Source organism: Carassius gibelio, chromosome A7 (assembly GCF_023724105.1).
Source record: "Carassius gibelio isolate Cgi1373 ecotype wild population from Czech Republic chromosome A7, carGib1.2-hapl.c, whole genome shotgun sequence".
NCBI classification, from domain to species: domain Eukaryota; kingdom Metazoa; phylum Chordata; class Actinopteri; order Cypriniformes; family Cyprinidae; genus Carassius; species Carassius gibelio.
The window spans coordinates 9,747,965-9,765,627 of record NC_068377.1 but is presented as its reverse complement, the minus strand read 5'-3'; the positions used below and the strand labels follow the sequence as shown (position 1 = coordinate 9,765,627).

Sequence of the window (17,663 nt, the reverse complement as noted above, 5' to 3'; positions counted from 1 at the left end):
GCTTACGGCCATACCACCCTGAGCACGCCCGATCTCGTCCGATCTCGGAAGCTAAGCAGGGTCGGGCCTGGTTAGTACTTGGATGGGAGACCGCCTGGGAATACCAGGTGCTGTAAGCTTTTGCTTTTCCTTCAGCCAAGGCTCAGCTATCATTCTAGTTCCTTTACACTTTTATACGGATTAGCTGCTTCTTTTTTGTCTGTTTTCTCTTTCTCTGTGCCATCTTTCTGCTTGCGGTGTCACAAAGGACAGCTCAGCCTCGTCATTCTTCCTTTCTCCTGCAGGAGGCGATAGACGGGCCTTTTCTCTGTCTCTATTACAAACTCTTGAGTGCCGCGTGCTCTTTTGGAAATGACACCCCTCTCTTCAGTTTGAGACGGAGCTTCCCAAATTTGATTGTCATCCGAACCCCTTAGTGGTAAACTACACAGGAGATGCACCCTCTTAGATTTAAAGTTCATTTTCAAATAAATTAACAAAAAACACATTCTCATGTTCATTTTTTCACTGATGTTGGTGTGGGATCAAATTATTTGCAATTAAACAAATGACATATTTCAGCTTTTTTGGTACTTTTTCATTACTTGGAACAGGACAAGAGTTTTTTATCATCTCAAAAAAAAAAAAAAAAATTCATTAAACTCATCAGCAAATATTGTTTCATTGTAGGAAAATATAGGCATGCCCTTTCTGTTTTAAAATCACTAAATTCACCCCAAATTACCTGCACTCAAAGTGCATCACCACAATATTTTATTTTATTTTATTTTAATAGGTTTGGTTTTATTTTAACAAGATGACTTTTACTTCCACTCAAAGTGCCTCAACGCAATATTGATTGTATTTATTGATATTAATTTTATTAATTAATTTAAACATTTTGGTTTAATTTAATTTAACCAGGTTTGAAATTTCTGTTTTAAAATCACTAAATTCATCCCCAAATTACCTGCACTCAAAGTGCATCACCACAATATTTTATTTAATTTTATATTATTTAATTTTATTTCATTTCAATAGATTTGGTTTCATTTTAACCAGATGACATTTACTTCCACTCAAAGTGCCTCAACGCAGTATTGATTGTATTTATTGCTATTAATTTTATTAATTAATTTAAACATTTTGGTTTAATTTAATTTAACCAGGTTTGAAATTTCTGTTTTAAAATCACTAAATTCACCCCAAATTACCTGCACTCAAAGTGCATCACCACAATATTTTATTTAATTTTATTTTAATTGTTTTGGTTTTATTTTAACCAGATGACATTTACTTCCACTCAAAGTGCCTCAACGCAATATTGATTGTATTTATTGATATTAATTATTTTAAACATTTTGGTTTAATTTAATTTAACCAGGTTTGAAATTTCTGTTTTAAAATGACCAAATTCCCCCCAAATTACATTCAATTTAAAGTAAGCGCAGTATTTGTTTACTTTTATTTAATTCAATTTCAACCAGAAGACATTTCTGATGTTAAAGTTGAGAAACAGGCCCCCATTACTTCCACACAAAGTGCGTCACCGCGCGACATTTATCTTTTGTGAATGTATTTATTTATTAAAATGCATATTTTTTATTGTTACTTATTTCTTTCCCTTAATTTAGCTCATATTAAAAAAGAGAGAAGACTTTTAAAAGACTTGGAAAAAACTTTGAGTGGAAAAGGATCTGTTTCTCTTTGGCCTGCCTGTGTGTCTTCTTTAAATAGGTCGCTCTTGACTGTTGTACTCGCTTACGGCCATACCACCCTGAGCACGCCCGATCTCGTCCGATCTCGGAAGCTAAGCAGGGTCGGGCCTGGTTAGTACTTGGATGGGAGACCGCCTGGGAATACCAGGTGCTGTAAGCTTTTGCTTTTCCTTCAGCCAAGGCTCAGCTATCATTCTAGTTCCTTTACACTTTTATACGGATTAGCTGCTTCTTTTTGGTCTGTTTTCTCTTTCTCTGTGCCATCTTTCTGCTTGCGGTGTCACAAAGGACAGCTCAGCCTCGTCATTCTTCCTTTCTCCTGCAGGAGGCGATAGACGGGCCTTTTCTCTGTCTCTATTACAAACTCTTGAGCGCCGCGTGCTCTTTTGGAAATGACACCCCTCTCTTCAGTTTGAGACGGAGCTTCCCAAATTTGATTGTCATCCGAACCCCTTAGTGGTAAACTACACAGGAGATGCACCCTCTTAGATTTAAAGTTCATTTTCAAATAAATTAACAAAAAACACATTCTCATGTTCATTTTTTCACTGATGTTGGTGTGGGATCAAATTATTTGCAATTAAACAAATGACATATTTCAGCTTTTTTGGTACTTTTTCATTACTTGGAACAGGACAAGAGTTTTTTATCATCTCAAAAAAAAAAAAAAAATTCATTAAACTCATCAGCAAATATTGTTTCATTGTAGGAAAATATAGGCATGCCCTTTCTGTTTTAAAATCACTAAATTCACCCCAAATTACCTGCACTCAAAGTGCATCACCACAATATTTTATTTTATTTTATTTTAATAGGTTTGGTTTTATTTTAACAAGATGACTTTTACTTCCACTCAAAGTGCCTCAACGCAATATTGATTGTATTTATTGATATTAATTTTATTAATTAATTTAAACATTTTGGTTTAATTTAATTTAACCAGGTTTGAAATTTCTGTTTTAAAATCACTAAATTCATCCCCAAATTACCTGCACTCAAAGTGCATCACCACAATATTTTATTTAATTTTATATTATTTAATTTTATTTCATTTCAATAGATTTGGTTTCATTTTAACCAGATGACATTTACTTCCACTCAAAGTGCCTCAACGCAGTATTGATTGTATTTATTGCTATTAATTTTATTAATTAATTTAAACATTTTGGTTTAATTTAATTTAACCAGGTTTGAAATTTCTGTTTTAAAATCACTAAATTCACCCCAAATTACCTGCACTCAAAGTGCATCACCACAATATTTTATTTAATTTTATTTTAATTGTTTTGGTTTTATTTTAACCAGATGACATTTACTTCCACTCAAAGTGCCTCAACGCAATATTGATTGTATTTATTGATATTAATTATTTTAAACATTTTGGTTTAATTTAATTTAACCAGGTTTGAAATTTCTGTTTTAAAATGACCAAATTCCCCCCAAATTACATTCAATTTAAAGTAAGCGCAGTGTTTGTTTACTTTTATTTAATTCAATTTCAACCAGAAGACATTTCTGATGTTAAAGTTGAGAAACAGGCCCCCATTACTTCCACACAAAGTGCGTCACCGCGCGACATTTATCTTTTGTGAATGTATTTATTTATTAAAATGCATATTTTTTATTGTTACTTATTTCTTTCCCTTAATTTAGCTCATATTAAAAAAGAGAGAAGACTTTTAAAAGACTTGGAAAAAACTTTGAGTGGAAAAGGATCTGTTTCTCTTTGGCCTGCCTGTGTGTCTTCTTTAAATAGGTCGCTCTTGACTGTTGTACTCGCTTACGGCCATACCACCCTGAGCACGCCCGATCTCGTCCGATCTCGGAAGCTAAGCAGGGTCGGGCCTGGTTAGTACTTGGATGGGAGACCGCCTGGGAATACCAGGTGCTGTAAGCTTTTGCTTTTCCTTCAGCCAAGGCTCAGCTATCATTCTAGTTCCTTTACACTTTTATACGGATTAGCTGCTTCTTTTTGGTCTGTTTTCTCTTTCTCTGTGCCATCTTTCTGCTTGCGGTGTCACAAAGGACAGCTCAGCCTCGTCATTCTTCCTTTCTCCTGCAGGAGGCGATAGACGGGCCTTTTCTCTGTCTCTATTACAAACTCTTGAGCGCCGCGTGCTCTTTTGGAAATGACACCCCTCTCTTCAGTTTGAGACGGAGCTTCCCAAATTTGATTGTCATCCGAACCCCTTAGTGGTAAACTACACAGGAGATGCACCCTCTTAGATTTAAAGTTCATTTTCAAATAAATTAACAAAAAACACATTCTCATGTTCATTTTTTCACTGATGTTGGTGTGGGATCAAATTATTTGCAATTAAACAAATGACATATTTCAGCTTTTTTGGTACTTTTTCATTACTTGGAACAGGACAAGAGTTTTTTATCATCTCAAAAAAAAAAAAAAATTCATTAAACTCATCAGCAAATATTGTTTCATTGTAGGAACATATAGGCATGCCCTTTCTGTTTTAAAATCACTAAATTCACCCCAAATTACCTGCACTCAAAGTGCATCACCACAATATTTTATTTTATTTTATTTTAATAGGTTTGGTTTTATTTTAACAAGATGACTTTTACTTCCACTCAAAGTGCCTCAACGCAATATTGATTGTATTTATTGATATTAATTTTATTAATTAATTTAAACATTTTGGTTTAATTTAATTTAACCAGGTTTGAAATTTCTGTTTTAAAATCACTAAATTCATCCCCAAATTACCTGCACTCAAAGTGCATCACCACAATATTTTATTTAATTTTATATTATTTAATTTTATTTCATTTCAATAGATTTGGTTTCATTTTAACCAGATGACATTTACTTCCACTCAAAGTGCCTCAACGCAGTATTGATTGTATTTATTGCTATTAATTTTATTAATTAATTTAAACATTTTGGTTTAATTTAATTTAACCAGGTTTGAAATTTCTGTTTTAAAATCACTAAATTCACCCCAAATTACCTGCACTCAAAGTGCATCACCACAATATTTTATTTAATTTTATTTTAATTGTTTTGGTTTTATTTTAACCAGATGACATTTACTTCCACTCAAAGTGCCTCAACGCAATATTGATTGTATTTATTGATATTAATTATTTTAAACATTTTGGTTTAATTTAATTTAACCAGGTTTGAAATTTCTGTTTTAAAATGACCAAATTCCCCCCAAATTACAGTCAATTTAAAGTAAGCGCAGTGTTTGTTTACTTTTATTTAATTCAATTTCAACCAGAAGACATTTCTGATGTTAAAGTTGAGAAACAGGCCCCCATTACTTCCACACAAAGTGCGTCACCGCGCGACATTTATCTTTTGTGAATGTATTTATTTATTAAAATGCATATTTTTTATTGTTACTTATTTCTTTCCCTTAATTTAGCTCATATTAAAAAAGAGAGAAGACTTTTAAAAGACTTGGAAAAAACTTTGAGTGGAAAAGGATCTGTTTCTCTTTGGCCTGCCTGTGTGTCTTCTTTAAATAGGTCGCTCTTGACTGTTGTACTCGCTTACGGCCATACCACCCTGAGCACGCCCGATCTCGTCCGATCTCGGAAGCTAAGCAGGGTCGGGCCTGGTTAGTACTTGGATGGGAGACCGCCTGGGAATACCAGGTGCTGTAAGCTTTTGCTTTTCCTTCAGCCAAGGCTCAGCTATCATTCTAGTTCCTTTACACTTTTATACGGATTAGCTGCTTCTTTTTTGTCTGTTTTCTCTTTCTCTGTGCCATCTTTCTGCTTGCGGTGTCACAAAGGACAGCTCAGCCTCGTCATTCTTCCTTTCTCCTGCAGGAGGCGATAGACGGGCCTTTTCTCTGTCTCTATTACAAACTCTTGAGCGCCGCGTGCTCTTTTGGAAATGACACCCCTCTCTTCAGTTTGAGACGGAGCTTCCCAAATTTGATTGTCATCCGAACCCCTTAGTGGTAAACTACACAGGAGATGCACCCTCTTAGATTTAAAGTTCATTTTCAAATAAATTAACAAAAAACACATTCTCATGTTCATTTTTTCACTGATGTTGGTGTGGGATCAAATTATTTGCAATTAAACAAATGACATATTTCAGCTTTTTTGGTACTTTTTCATTACTTGGAACAGGACAAGAGTTTTTTATCATCTCAAAAAAAAAAAAAAAATTCATTAAACTCATCAGCAAATATTGTTTCATTGTAGGAAAATATAGGCATGCCCTTTCTGTTTTAAAATCACTAAATTCACCCCAAATTACCTGCACTCAAAGTGCATCACCACAATATTTTATTTTATTTTATTTTAATAGGTTTGGTTTTATTTTAACAAGATGACTTTTACTTCCACTCAAAGTGCCTCAACGCAATATTGATTGTATTTATTGATATTAATTTTATTAATTAATTTAAACATTTTGGTTTAATTTAATTTAACCAGGTTTGAAATTTCTGTTTTAAAATCACTAAATTCATCCCCAAATTACCTGCACTCAAAGTGCATCACCACAATATTTTATTTAATTTTATATTATTTAATTTTATTTCATTTCAATAGATTTGGTTTCATTTTAACCAGATGACATTTACTTCCACTCAAAGTGCCTCAACGCAGTATTGATTGTATTTATTGCTATTAATTTTATTAATTAATTTAAACATTTTGGTTTAATTTAATTTAACCAGGTTTGAAATTTCTGTTTTAAAATCACTAAATTCACCCCAAATTACCTGCACTCAAAGTGCATCACCACAATATTTTATTTAATTTTATTTTAATTGTTTTGGTTTTATTTTAACCAGATGACATTTACTTCCACTCAAAGTGCCTCAACGCAATATTGATTGTATTTATTGATATTAATTATTTTAAACATTTTGGTTTAATTTAATTTAACCAGGTTTGAAATTTCTGTTTTAAAATGACCAAATTCCCCCCAAATTACATTCAATTTAAAGTAAGCGCAGTGTTTGTTTACTTTTATTTAATTCAATTTCAACCAGAAGACATTTCTGATGTTAAAGTTGAGAAACAGGCCCCCATTACTTCCACACAAAGTGCGTCACCGCGCGACATTTATCTTTTGTGAATGTATTTATTTATTAAAATGCATATTTTTTATTGTTACTTATTTCTTTCCCTTAATTTAGCTCATATTAAAAAAGAGAGAAGACTTTTAAAAGACTTGGAAAAAACTTTGAGTGGAAAAGGATCTGTTTCTCTTTGGCCTGCCTGTGTGTCTTCTTTAAATAGGTCGCTCTTGACTGTTGTACTCGCTTACGGCCATACCACCCTGAGCACGCCCGATCTCGTCCGATCTCGGAAGCTAAGCAGGGTCGGGCCTGGTTAGTACTTGGATGGGAGACCGCCTGGGAATACCAGGTGCTGTAAGCTTTTGCTTTTCCTTCAGCCAAGGCTCAGCTATCATTCTAGTTCCTTTACACTTTTATACGGATTAGCTGCTTCTTTTTGGTCTGTTTTCTCTTTCTCTGTGCCATCTTTCTGCTTGCGGTGTCACAAAGGACAGCTCAGCCTCGTCATTCTTCCTTTCTCCTGCAGGAGGCGATAGACGGGCCTTTTCTCTGTCTCTATTACAAACTCTTGAGCGCCGCGTGCTCTTTTGGAAATGACACCCCTCTCTTCAGTTTGAGACGGAGCTTCCCAAATTTGATTGTCATCCGAACCCCTTAGTGGTAAACTACACAGGAGATGCACCCTCTTAGATTTAAAGTTCATTTTCAAATAAATTAACAAAAAACACATTCTCATGTTCATTTTTTCACTGATGTTGGTGTGGGATCAAATTATTTGCAATTAAACAAATGACATATTTCAGCTTTTTTGGTACTTTTTCATTACTTGGAACAGGACAAGAGTTTTTTATCATCTCAAAAAAAAAAAAAAAATTCATTAAACTCATCAGCAAATATTGTTTCATTGTAGGAAAATATAGGCATGCCCTTTCTGTTTTAAAATCACTAAATTCACCCCAAATTACCTGCACTCAAAGTGCATCACCACAATATTTTATTTTATTTTATTTTAATAGGTTTGGTTTTATTTTAACAAGATGACTTTTACTTCCACTCAAAGTGCCTCAACGCAATATTGATTGTATTTATTGATATTAATTTTATTAATTAATTTAAACATTTTGGTTTAATTTAATTTAACCAGGTTTGAAATTTCTGTTTTAAAATCACTAAATTCATCCCCAAATTACCTGCACTCAAAGTGCATCACCACAATATTTTATTTAATTTTATATTATTTAATTTTATTTCATTTCAATAGATTTGGTTTCATTTTAACCAGATGACATTTACTTCCACTCAAAGTGCCTCAACGCAGTATTGATTGTATTTATTGCTATTAATTTTATTAATTAATTTAAACATTTTGGTTTAATTTAATTTAACCAGGTTTGAAATTTCTGTTTTAAAATCACTAAATTCACCCCAAATTACCTGCACTCAAAGTGCATCACCACAATATTTTATTTAATTTTATTTTAATTGTTTTGGTTTTATTTTAACCAGATGACATTTACTTCCACTCAAAGTGCCTCAACGCAATATTGATTGTATTTATTGATATTAATTATTTTAAACATTTTGGTTTAATTTAATTTAACCAGGTTTGAAATTTCTGTTTTAAAATGACCAAATTCCCCCCAAATTACAGTCAATTTAAAGTAAGCGCAGTGTTTGTTTACTTTTATTTAATTCAATTTCAACCAGAAGACATTTCTGATGTTAAAGTTGAGAAACAGGCCCCCATTACTTCCACACAAAGTGCGTCACCGCGCGACATTTATCTTTTGTGAATGTATTTATTTATTAAAATGCATATTTTTTATTGTTACTTATTTCTTTCCCTTAATTTAGCTCATATTAAAAAAGAGAGAAGACTTTTAAAAGACTTGGAAAAAACTTTGAGTGGAAAAGGATCTGTTTCTCTTTGGCCTGCCTGTGTGTCTTCTTTAAATAGGTCGCTCTTGACTGTTGTACTCGCTTACGGCCATACCACCCTGAGCACGCCCGATCTCGTCCGATCTCGGAAGCTAAGCAGGGTCGGGCCTGGTTAGTACTTGGATGGGAGACCGCCTGGGAATACCAGGTGCTGTAAGCTTTTGCTTTTCTTTCAGCCAAGGCTCAGCTATCATTCTAGTTCCTTCACACTTTTATACGGATTAGCTGCTTCTTTTTTGTCTGTTTTCTCTTTCTCTGTGCCATCTTTCTGCTTGCGGTGTCACAAAGGACAGCTCAGCCTCGTCATTCTTCCTTTCTCCTGCAGGAGGCGATAGACGGGCCTTTTCTCTGTCTCTATTACAAACTCTTGAGCGCCGCGTGCTCTTTTGGAAATGACACCCCTCTCTTCAGTTTGAGACGGAGCTTCCCAAATTTGATTGTCATCCGAACCCCTTAGTGGTAAACTACACAGGAGATGCACCCTCTTAGATTTAAAGTTCATTTTCAAATAAATTAACAAAAAACACATTCTCATGTTCATTTTTTCACTGATGTTGGTGTGGGATCAAATTATTTGCAATTAAACAAATGACATATTTCAGCTTTTTTGGTACTTTTTCATTACTTGGAACAGGACAAGAGTTTTTTATCATCTCAAAAAAAAAAAAAAAAAAATCAAACTCATCAGCAAATATTGTTTCATTGTAGGAACATATAGGCATGCCCTTTCTGTTTTAAAATCACTAAATTCACCCCAAATTACCTGCACTCAAAGTGCATCACCACAATATTTTATTTTATTTTATTTTAATAGGTTTGGTTTTATTTTAACCAGATGACATTTACTTCCACTCAAAGTGCCTCAACGTAATATTGATTGTATTTATTGATATTAATTTTATTAATTAATTTAAACATTTTGGTTTAATTTAATTTAACCAGGTTTGAAATTCCTGTTTTAAAATCACTAAATTCACCCCAAATTACCTGCACTCAAAGTGCATCACCACAATATTTTATTTTATTTTATATTATTTAATTTTATTTCATTTCAATAGATTTGGTTTCATTTTAACCAGATGACATTTACTTCCACTCAAAGTGCCTCAACGCAGTATTGATTGTATTTATTGCTATTAATTTTATTAATTAATTTAAACATTTTGGTTTAATTTAATTTAACCAGGTTTGAAATTTCTGTTTTAAAATGACCAAATTCCCCCCAAATTACATTCAATTTAAAGTAAGCGCAGTATTTGTTTACTTTTATTTAATTCAATTTCAACCAGAAGACATTTCTGATGTTAAAGTTGAGAAACAGGCCCCCATTACTTCCACACAAAGTGCGTCACCGCGCGACATTTATCTTTTGTGAATGTATTTATTTATTAAAATGCATATTTTTTATTGTTACTTATTTCTTTCCCTTAATTTAGCTCATATTAAAAAAGAGAGAAGACTTTTAAAAGACTTGGAAAAAACTTTGAGTGGAAAAGGATCTGTTTCTCTTTGGCCTGCCTGTGTGTCTTCTTTAAATAGGTCGCTCTTGACTGTTGTACTTGCTTACGGCCATACCACCCTGAGCACGCCCGATCTCGTCCGATCTCGGAAGCTAAGCAGGGTCGGGCCTGGTTAGTACTTGGATGGGAGACCGCCTGGGAATACCAGGTGCTGTAAGCTTTTGCTTTTCCTTCAGCCAAGGCTCAGCTATCATTCTAGTTCCTTTACACTTTTATACGGATTAGCTGCTTCTTTTTTGTCTGTTTTCTCTTTCTCTGTGCCATCTTTCTGCTTGCGGTGTCACAAAGGACAGCTCAGCCTCGTCATTCTTCCTTTCTCCTGCAGGAGGCGATAGACGGGCCTTTTCTCTGTCTCTATTACAAACTCTTGAGTGCCGCGTGCTCTTTTGGAAATGACACCCCTCTCTTCAGTTTGAGACGGAGCTTCCCAAATTTGATTGTCATCCGAACCCCTTAGTGGTAAACTACACAGGAGATGCACCCTCTTAGATTTAAAGTTCATTTTCAAATAAATTAACAAAAAACACATTCTCATGTTCATTTTTTCACTGATGTTGGTGTGGGATCAAATTATTTGCAATTAAACAAATGACATATTTCAGCTTTTTTGGTACTTTTTCATTACTTGGAACAGGACAAGAGTTTTTTATCATCTCAAAAAAAAAAAAAAAAATTCATTAAACTCATCAGCAAATATTGTTTCATTGTAGGAAAATATAGGCATGCCCTTTCTGTTTTAAAATCACTAAATTCACCCCAAATTACCTGCACTCAAAGTGCATCACCACAATATTTTATTTTATTTTATTTTAATAGGTTTGGTTTTATTTTAACAAGATGACTTTTACTTCCACTCAAAGTGCCTCAACGCAATATTGATTGTATTTATTGATATTAATTTTATTAATTAATTTAAACATTTTGGTTTAATTTAATTTAACCAGGTTTGAAATTTCTGTTTTAAAATCACTAAATTCATCCCCAAATTACCTGCACTCAAAGTGCATCACCACAATATTTTATTTAATTTTATATTATTTAATTTTATTTCATTTCAATAGATTTGGTTTCATTTTAACCAGATGACATTTACTTCCACTCAAAGTGCCTCAACGCAGTATTGATTGTATTTATTGCTATTAATTTTATTAATTAATTTAAACATTTTGGTTTAATTTAATTTAACCAGGTTTGAAATTTCTGTTTTAAAATCACTAAATTCACCCCAAATTACCTGCACTCAAAGTGCATCACCACAATATTTTATTTAATTTTATTTTAATTGTTTTGGTTTTATTTTAACCAGATGACATTTACTTCCACTCAAAGTGCCTCAACGCAATATTGATTGTATTTATTGATATTAATTATTTTAAACATTTTGGTTTAATTTAATTTAACCAGGTTTGAAATTTCTGTTTTAAAATGACCAAATTCCCCCCAAATTACATTCAATTTAAAGTAAGCGCAGTATTTGTTTACTTTTATTTAATTCAATTTCAACCAGAAGACATTTCTGATGTTAAAGTTGAGAAACAGGCCCCCATTACTTCCACACAAAGTGCGTCACCGCGCGACATTTATCTTTTGTGAATGTATTTATTTATTAAAATGCATATTTTTTATTGTTACTTATTTCTTTCCCTTAATTTAGCTCATATTAAAAAAGAGAGAAGACTTTTAAAAGACTTGGAAAAAACTTTGAGTGGAAAAGGATCTGTTTCTCTTTGGCCTGCCTGTGTGTCTTCTTTAAATAGGTCGCTCTTGACTGTTGTACTCGCTTACGGCCATACCACCCTGAGCACGCCCGATCTCGTCCGATCTCGGAAGCTAAGCAGGGTCGGGCCTGGTTAGTACTTGGATGGGAGACCGCCTGGGAATACCAGGTGCTGTAAGCTTTTGCTTTTCCTTCAGCCAAGGCTCAGCTATCATTCTAGTTCCTTTACACTTTTATACGGATTAGCTGCTTCTTTTTTGTCTGTTTTCTCTTTCTCTGTGCCATCTTTCTGCTTGCGGTGTCACAAAGGACAGCTCAGCCTCGTCATTCTTCCTTTCTCCTGCAGGAGGCGATAGACGGGCCTTTTCTCTGTCTCTATTACAAACTCTTGAGCGCCGCGTGCTCTTTTGGAAATGACACCCCTCTCTTCAGTTTGAGACGGAGCTTCCCAAATTTGATTGTCATCCGAACCCCTTAGTGGTAAACTACACAGGAGATGCACCCTCTTAGATTTAAAGTTCATTTTCAAATAAATTAACAAAAAACACATTCTCATGTTCATTTTTTCACTGATGTTGGTGTGGGATCAAATTATTTGCAATTAAACAAATGACATATTTCAGCTTTTTTGGTACTTTTTCATTACTTGGAACAGGACAAGAGTTTTTAATCATCTCAAAAAAAAAAAAAAAAATTCATTAAACTCATCAGCAAATATTGTTTCATTGTAGGAAAATATAGGCATGCCCTTTCTGTTTTAAAATCACTAAATTCACCCCAAATTACCTGCACTCAAAGTGCATCACCACAATATTTTATTTTATTTTATTTTAATAGGTTTGGTTTTATTTTAACAAGATGACTTTTACTTCCACTCAAAGTGCCTCAACGCAATATTGATTGTATTTATTGATATTAATTTTATTAATTAATTTAAACATTTTGGTTTAATTTAATTTAACCAGGTTTGAAATTTCTGTTTTAAAATCACTAAATTCATCCCCAAATTACCTGCACTCAAAGTGCATCACCACAATATTTTATTTAATTTTATATTATTTAATTTTATTTCATTTCAATAGATTTGGTTTCATTTTAACCAGATGACATTTACTTCCACTCAAAGTGCCTCAACGCAGTATTGATTGTATTTATTGCTATTAATTTTATTAATTAATTTAAACATTTTGGTTTAATTTAATTTAACCAGGTTTGAAATTTCTGTTTTAAAATCACTAAATTCACCCCAAATTACCTGCACTCAAAGTGCATCACCACAATATTTTATTTAATTTTATTTTAATTGTTTTGGTTTTATTTTAACCAGATGACATTTACTTCCACTCAAAGTGCCTCAACGCAATATTGATTGTATTTATTGATATTAATTATTTTAAACATTTTGGTTTAATTTAATTTAACCAGGTTTGAAATTTCTGTTTTAAAATGACCAAATTCCCCCCAAATTACATTCAATTTAAAGTAAGCGCAGTATTTGTTTACTTTTATTTAATTCAATTTCAACCAGAAGACATTTCTGATGTTAAAGTTGAGAAACAGGCCCCCATTACTTCCACACAAAGTGCGTCACCGCGCGACATTTATCTTTTGTGAATGTATTTATTTATTAAAATGCATATTTTTTATTGTTACTTATTTCTTTCCCTTAATTTAGCTCATATTAAAAAAGAGAGAAGACTTTTAAAAGACTTGGAAAAAACTTTGAGTGGAAAAGGATCTGTTTCTCTTTGGCCTGCCTGTGTGTCTTCTTTAAATAGGTCGCTCTTGACTGTTGTACTCGCTTACGGCCATACCACCCTGAGCACGCCCGATCTCGTCCGATCTCGGAAGCTAAGCAGGGTCGGGCCTGGTTAGTACTTGGATGGGAGACCGCCTGGGAATACCAGGTGCTGTAAGCTTTTGCTTTTCCTTCAGCCAAGGCTCAGCTATCATTCTAGTTCCTTTACACTTTTATACGGATTAGCTGCTTCTTTTTTGTCTGTTTTCTCTTTCTCTGTGCCATCTTTCTGCTTGCGGTGTCACAAAGGACAGCTCAGCCTCGTCATTCTTCCTTTCTCCTGCAGGAGGCGATAGACGGGCCTTTTCTCTGTCTCTATTACAAACTCTTGAGCGCCGCGTGCTCTTTTGGAAATGACACCCCTCTCTTCAGTTTGAGACGGAGCTTCCCAAATTTGATTGTCATCCGAACCCCTTAGTGGTAAACTACACAGGAGATGCACCCTCTTAGATTTAAAGTTCATTTTCAAATAAATTAACAAAAAACACATTCTCATGTTCATTTTTTCACTGATGTTGGTGTGGGATCAAATTATTTGCAATTAAACAAATGACATATTTCAGCTTTTTTGGTACTTTTTCATTACTTGGAACAGGACAAGAGTTTTTTATCATCTCAAAAAAAAAAAATTCATTAAACTCATCAGCAAATATTGTTTCATTGTAGGAAAATATAGGCATGCCCTTTCTGTTTTAAAATCACTAAATTCACCCCAAATTACCTGCACTCAAAGTGCATCACCACAATATTTTATTTTATTTTATTTTAATAGGTTTGGTTTTATTTTAACCAGATGACATTTACTTCCACTCAAAGTGCCTCAACGTAATATTGATTGTATTTATTGATATTAATTTTATTAATTAATTTAAACATTTTGGTTTAATTTAATTTAACCAGGTTTGAAATTCCTGTTTTAAAATCACTAAATTCACCCCAAATTACCTGCACTCAAAGTGCATCACCACAATATTTTATTTTATTTTATATTATTTAATTTTATTTTATTTCAATAGATTTGGTTTCATTTTAACCAGATGACATTTACTTCCACTCAAAGTGCCTCAACGCAGTATTGATTGTATTTATTGCTATTAATTTTATTAATTAATTTAAACATTTTGGTTTCATTTAATTTAACCAGGTTTGAAATTTCTGTTTTAAAATGACCAATTTCCCCCCAAATTACATTCAATTTAAAGTAAGCGCAGTATTTGTTTACTTTTATTTAATTCAATTTCAACCAGAAGACATTTCTGATGTTAAAGTTGAGAAACAGGCCCCCATTACTTCCACACAAAGTGCGTCACCGCGCGACATTTATCTTTTGTGAATGTATTTATTTATTAAAATGCATATTTTTTATTGTTACTTATTTCTTTCCCTTAATTTAGCTCATATTAAAAAAGAGAGAAGACTTTTAAAAGACTTGGAAAAAACTTTGAGTGGAAAAGGATCTGTTTCTCTTTGGCCTGCCTGTGTGTCTTCTTTAAATAGGTCGCTCTTGACTGTTGTACTCGCTTACGGCCATACCACCCTGAGCACGCCCGATCTCGTCCGATCTCGGAAGCTAAGCAGGGTCGGGCCTGGTTAGTACTTGGATGGGAGACCGCCTGGGAATACCAGGGGCTGTAAGCTTTTGCTTTTCCTTCAGCCAAGGCTCAGCTATCATTCTAGTTCCTTTACACTTTTATACGGATTAGCTGCTTCTTTTTTGTCTGTTTTCTCTTTCTCTGTGCCATCTTTCTGCTTGCGGTGTCACAAAGGACAGCTCAGCCTCGTCATTCTTCCTTTCTCCTGCAGGAGGCGATAGACGGGCCTTTTCTCTGTCTCTATTACAAACTCTTGAGCGCCGCGTGCTCTTTTGGAAATGACACCCCTCTCTTCAGTTTGAGACGGAGCTTCCCAAATTTGATTGTCATCCGAACCCCTTAGTGGTAAACTACACAGGAGATGCACCCTCTTAGATTTAAAGTTCATTTTCAAATAAATTAACAAAAAACACATTCTCATGTTCATTTTTTCACTGATGTTGGTGTGGGATCAAATTATTTGCAATTAAACAAATGACATATTTCAGCTTTTTTGGTACTTTTTCATTACTTGGAACAGGACAAGAGTTTTTTATCATCTCAAAAAAAAAAAAAAAATTCATTAAACTCATCAGCAAATATTGTTTCATTGTAGGAAAATATAGGCATGCCCTTTCTGTTTTAAAATCACTAAATTCACCCCAAATTACCTGCACTCAAAGTGCATCACCACAATATTTTATTTTATTTTATTTTAATAGGTTTGGTTTTATTTTAACAAGATGACTTTTACTTCCACTCAAAGTGCCTCAACGCAATATTGATTGTATTTATTGATATTAATTTTATTAATTAATTTAAACATTTTGGTTTAATTTAATTTAACCAGGTTTGAAATTTCTGTTTTAAAATCACTAAATTCATCCCCAAATTACCTGCACTCAAAGTGCATCACCACAATATTTTATTTAATTTTATATTATTTAATTTTATTTCATTTCAATAGATTTGGTTTCATTTTAACCAGATGACATTTACTTCCACTCAAAGTGCCTCAACGCAGTATTGATTGTATTTATTGCTATTAATTTTATTAATTAATTTAAACATTTTGGTTTAATTTAATTTAACCAGGTTTGAAATTTCTGTTTTAAAATCACTAAATTCACCCCAAATTACCTGCACTCAAAGTGCATCACCACAATATTTTATTTAATTTTATTTTAATTGTTTTGGTTTTATTTTAACCAGATGACATTTACTTCCACTCAAAGTGCCTCAACGCAATATTGATTGTATTTATTGATATTAATTATTTTAAACATTTTGGTTTAATTTAATTTAACCAGGTTTGAAATTTCTGTTTTAAAATGACCAAATTCCCCCCAAATTACATTCAATTTAAAGTAAGCGCAGTGTTTGTTTACTTTTATTTAATTCAATTTCAACCAGAAGACATTTCTGATGTTAAAGTTGAGAAACAGGCCCCCATTACTTCCACACAAAGTGCGTCACCGCGCGACATTTATCTTTTGTGAATGTATTTATTTATTAAAATGCATATTTTTTATTGTTACTTATTTCTTTCCCTTAATTTAGCTCATATTAAAAAAGAGAGAAGACTTTTAAAAGACTTGGAAAAAACTTTGAGTGGAAAAGGATCTGTTTCTCTTTGGCCTGCCTGTGTGTCTTCTTTAAATAGGTCGCTCTTGACTGTTGTACTCGCTTACGGCCATACCACCCTGAGCACGCCCGATCTCGTCCGATCTCGGAAGCTAAGCAGGGTCGGGCCTGGTTAGTACTTGGATGGGAGACCGCCTGGGAATACCAGGTGCTGTAAGCTTTTGCTTTTCCTTCAGCCAAGGCTCAGCTATCATTCTAGTTCCTTTACACTTTTATACGGATTAGCTGCTTCTTTTTTGTCTGTTTTCTCTTTCTCTGTGCCATCTTTCTGCTTGCGGTGTCACAAAGGACAGCTCAGCCTCGTCATTCTTCCTTTCTCCTGCAGGAGGCGATAGACGGGCCTTTTCTCTGTCTCTATTACAAACTCTTGAGCGCCGCGTGCTCTTTTGGAAATGACACCCCTCTCTTCAGTTTGAGACGGAGCTTCCCAAATTTGATTGTCATCCGAACCCCTTAGTGGTAAACTACACAGGAGATGCACCCTCTTAGATTTAAAGTTCATTTTCAAATAAATTAACAAAAAACACATTCTCATGTTCATTTTTTCACTGATGTTGGTGTGGGATCAAATTATTTGCAATTAAACAAATGACATATTTCAGCTTTTTTGGTACTTTTTCATTACTTGGAACAGGACAAGAGTTTTTTATCATCTCAAAAAAAAAAAAAAAAATTCATTAAACTCATCAGCAAATATTGTTTCATTGTAGGAAAATATAGGCATGCCCTTTCTGTTTTAAAATCACTAAATTCACCCCAAATTACCTGC

At 33.5% G+C, this 17,663-nt stretch overlaps 11 non-coding genes across 11 annotated transcripts; all 11 read left to right on the top strand.

The window, feature by feature from the left end:
• Nucleotides 1–119, top strand: LOC128018000 (5S ribosomal RNA). Its single transcript, XR_008184690.1, has one exon. It is a non-coding gene; the product is annotated as a 5S ribosomal RNA (ribosomal RNA).
• A 1,619-nt stretch (nucleotides 120–1,738) lies between these two features.
• LOC128017999 (5S ribosomal RNA) lies at nucleotides 1,739–1,857 on the top strand. Its single transcript, XR_008184689.1, has one exon. It is a non-coding gene; the product is annotated as a 5S ribosomal RNA (ribosomal RNA).
• A 1,618-nt stretch (nucleotides 1,858–3,475) lies between these two features.
• Nucleotides 3,476–3,594, top strand: LOC128017997 (5S ribosomal RNA). Its single transcript, XR_008184687.1, has one exon. It is a non-coding gene; the product is annotated as a 5S ribosomal RNA (ribosomal RNA).
• A 1,617-nt stretch (nucleotides 3,595–5,211) lies between these two features.
• LOC128017996 (5S ribosomal RNA) lies at nucleotides 5,212–5,330 on the top strand. The gene has a single exon (XR_008184686.1). It is a non-coding gene; the product is annotated as a 5S ribosomal RNA (ribosomal RNA).
• A 1,618-nt stretch (nucleotides 5,331–6,948) lies between these two features.
• On the top strand, nucleotides 6,949–7,067 carry LOC128017995 (5S ribosomal RNA). The gene has a single exon (XR_008184685.1). It is a non-coding gene; the product is annotated as a 5S ribosomal RNA (ribosomal RNA).
• A 1,618-nt stretch (nucleotides 7,068–8,685) lies between these two features.
• Nucleotides 8,686–8,804, top strand: LOC128017994 (5S ribosomal RNA). The gene has a single exon (XR_008184684.1). It is a non-coding gene; the product is annotated as a 5S ribosomal RNA (ribosomal RNA).
• A 1,401-nt stretch (nucleotides 8,805–10,205) lies between these two features.
• On the top strand, nucleotides 10,206–10,324 carry LOC128017993 (5S ribosomal RNA). Its single transcript, XR_008184683.1, has one exon. It is a non-coding gene; the product is annotated as a 5S ribosomal RNA (ribosomal RNA).
• Nucleotides 10,325–11,943: 1,619 nt separating this feature from the next.
• On the top strand, nucleotides 11,944–12,062 carry LOC128017992 (5S ribosomal RNA). Its single transcript, XR_008184682.1, has one exon. It is a non-coding gene; the product is annotated as a 5S ribosomal RNA (ribosomal RNA).
• A 1,619-nt stretch (nucleotides 12,063–13,681) lies between these two features.
• LOC128017991 (5S ribosomal RNA) lies at nucleotides 13,682–13,800 on the top strand. Its single transcript, XR_008184681.1, has one exon. It is a non-coding gene; the product is annotated as a 5S ribosomal RNA (ribosomal RNA).
• A 1,398-nt stretch (nucleotides 13,801–15,198) lies between these two features.
• LOC128017921 (5S ribosomal RNA) lies at nucleotides 15,199–15,317 on the top strand. Its single transcript, XR_008184616.1, has one exon. It is a non-coding gene; the product is annotated as a 5S ribosomal RNA (ribosomal RNA).
• A 1,618-nt stretch (nucleotides 15,318–16,935) lies between these two features.
• On the top strand, nucleotides 16,936–17,054 carry LOC128017990 (5S ribosomal RNA). The gene has a single exon (XR_008184680.1). It is a non-coding gene; the product is annotated as a 5S ribosomal RNA (ribosomal RNA).
• The last annotated feature ends 609 nt before the right edge of the window (nucleotides 17,055–17,663 follow it).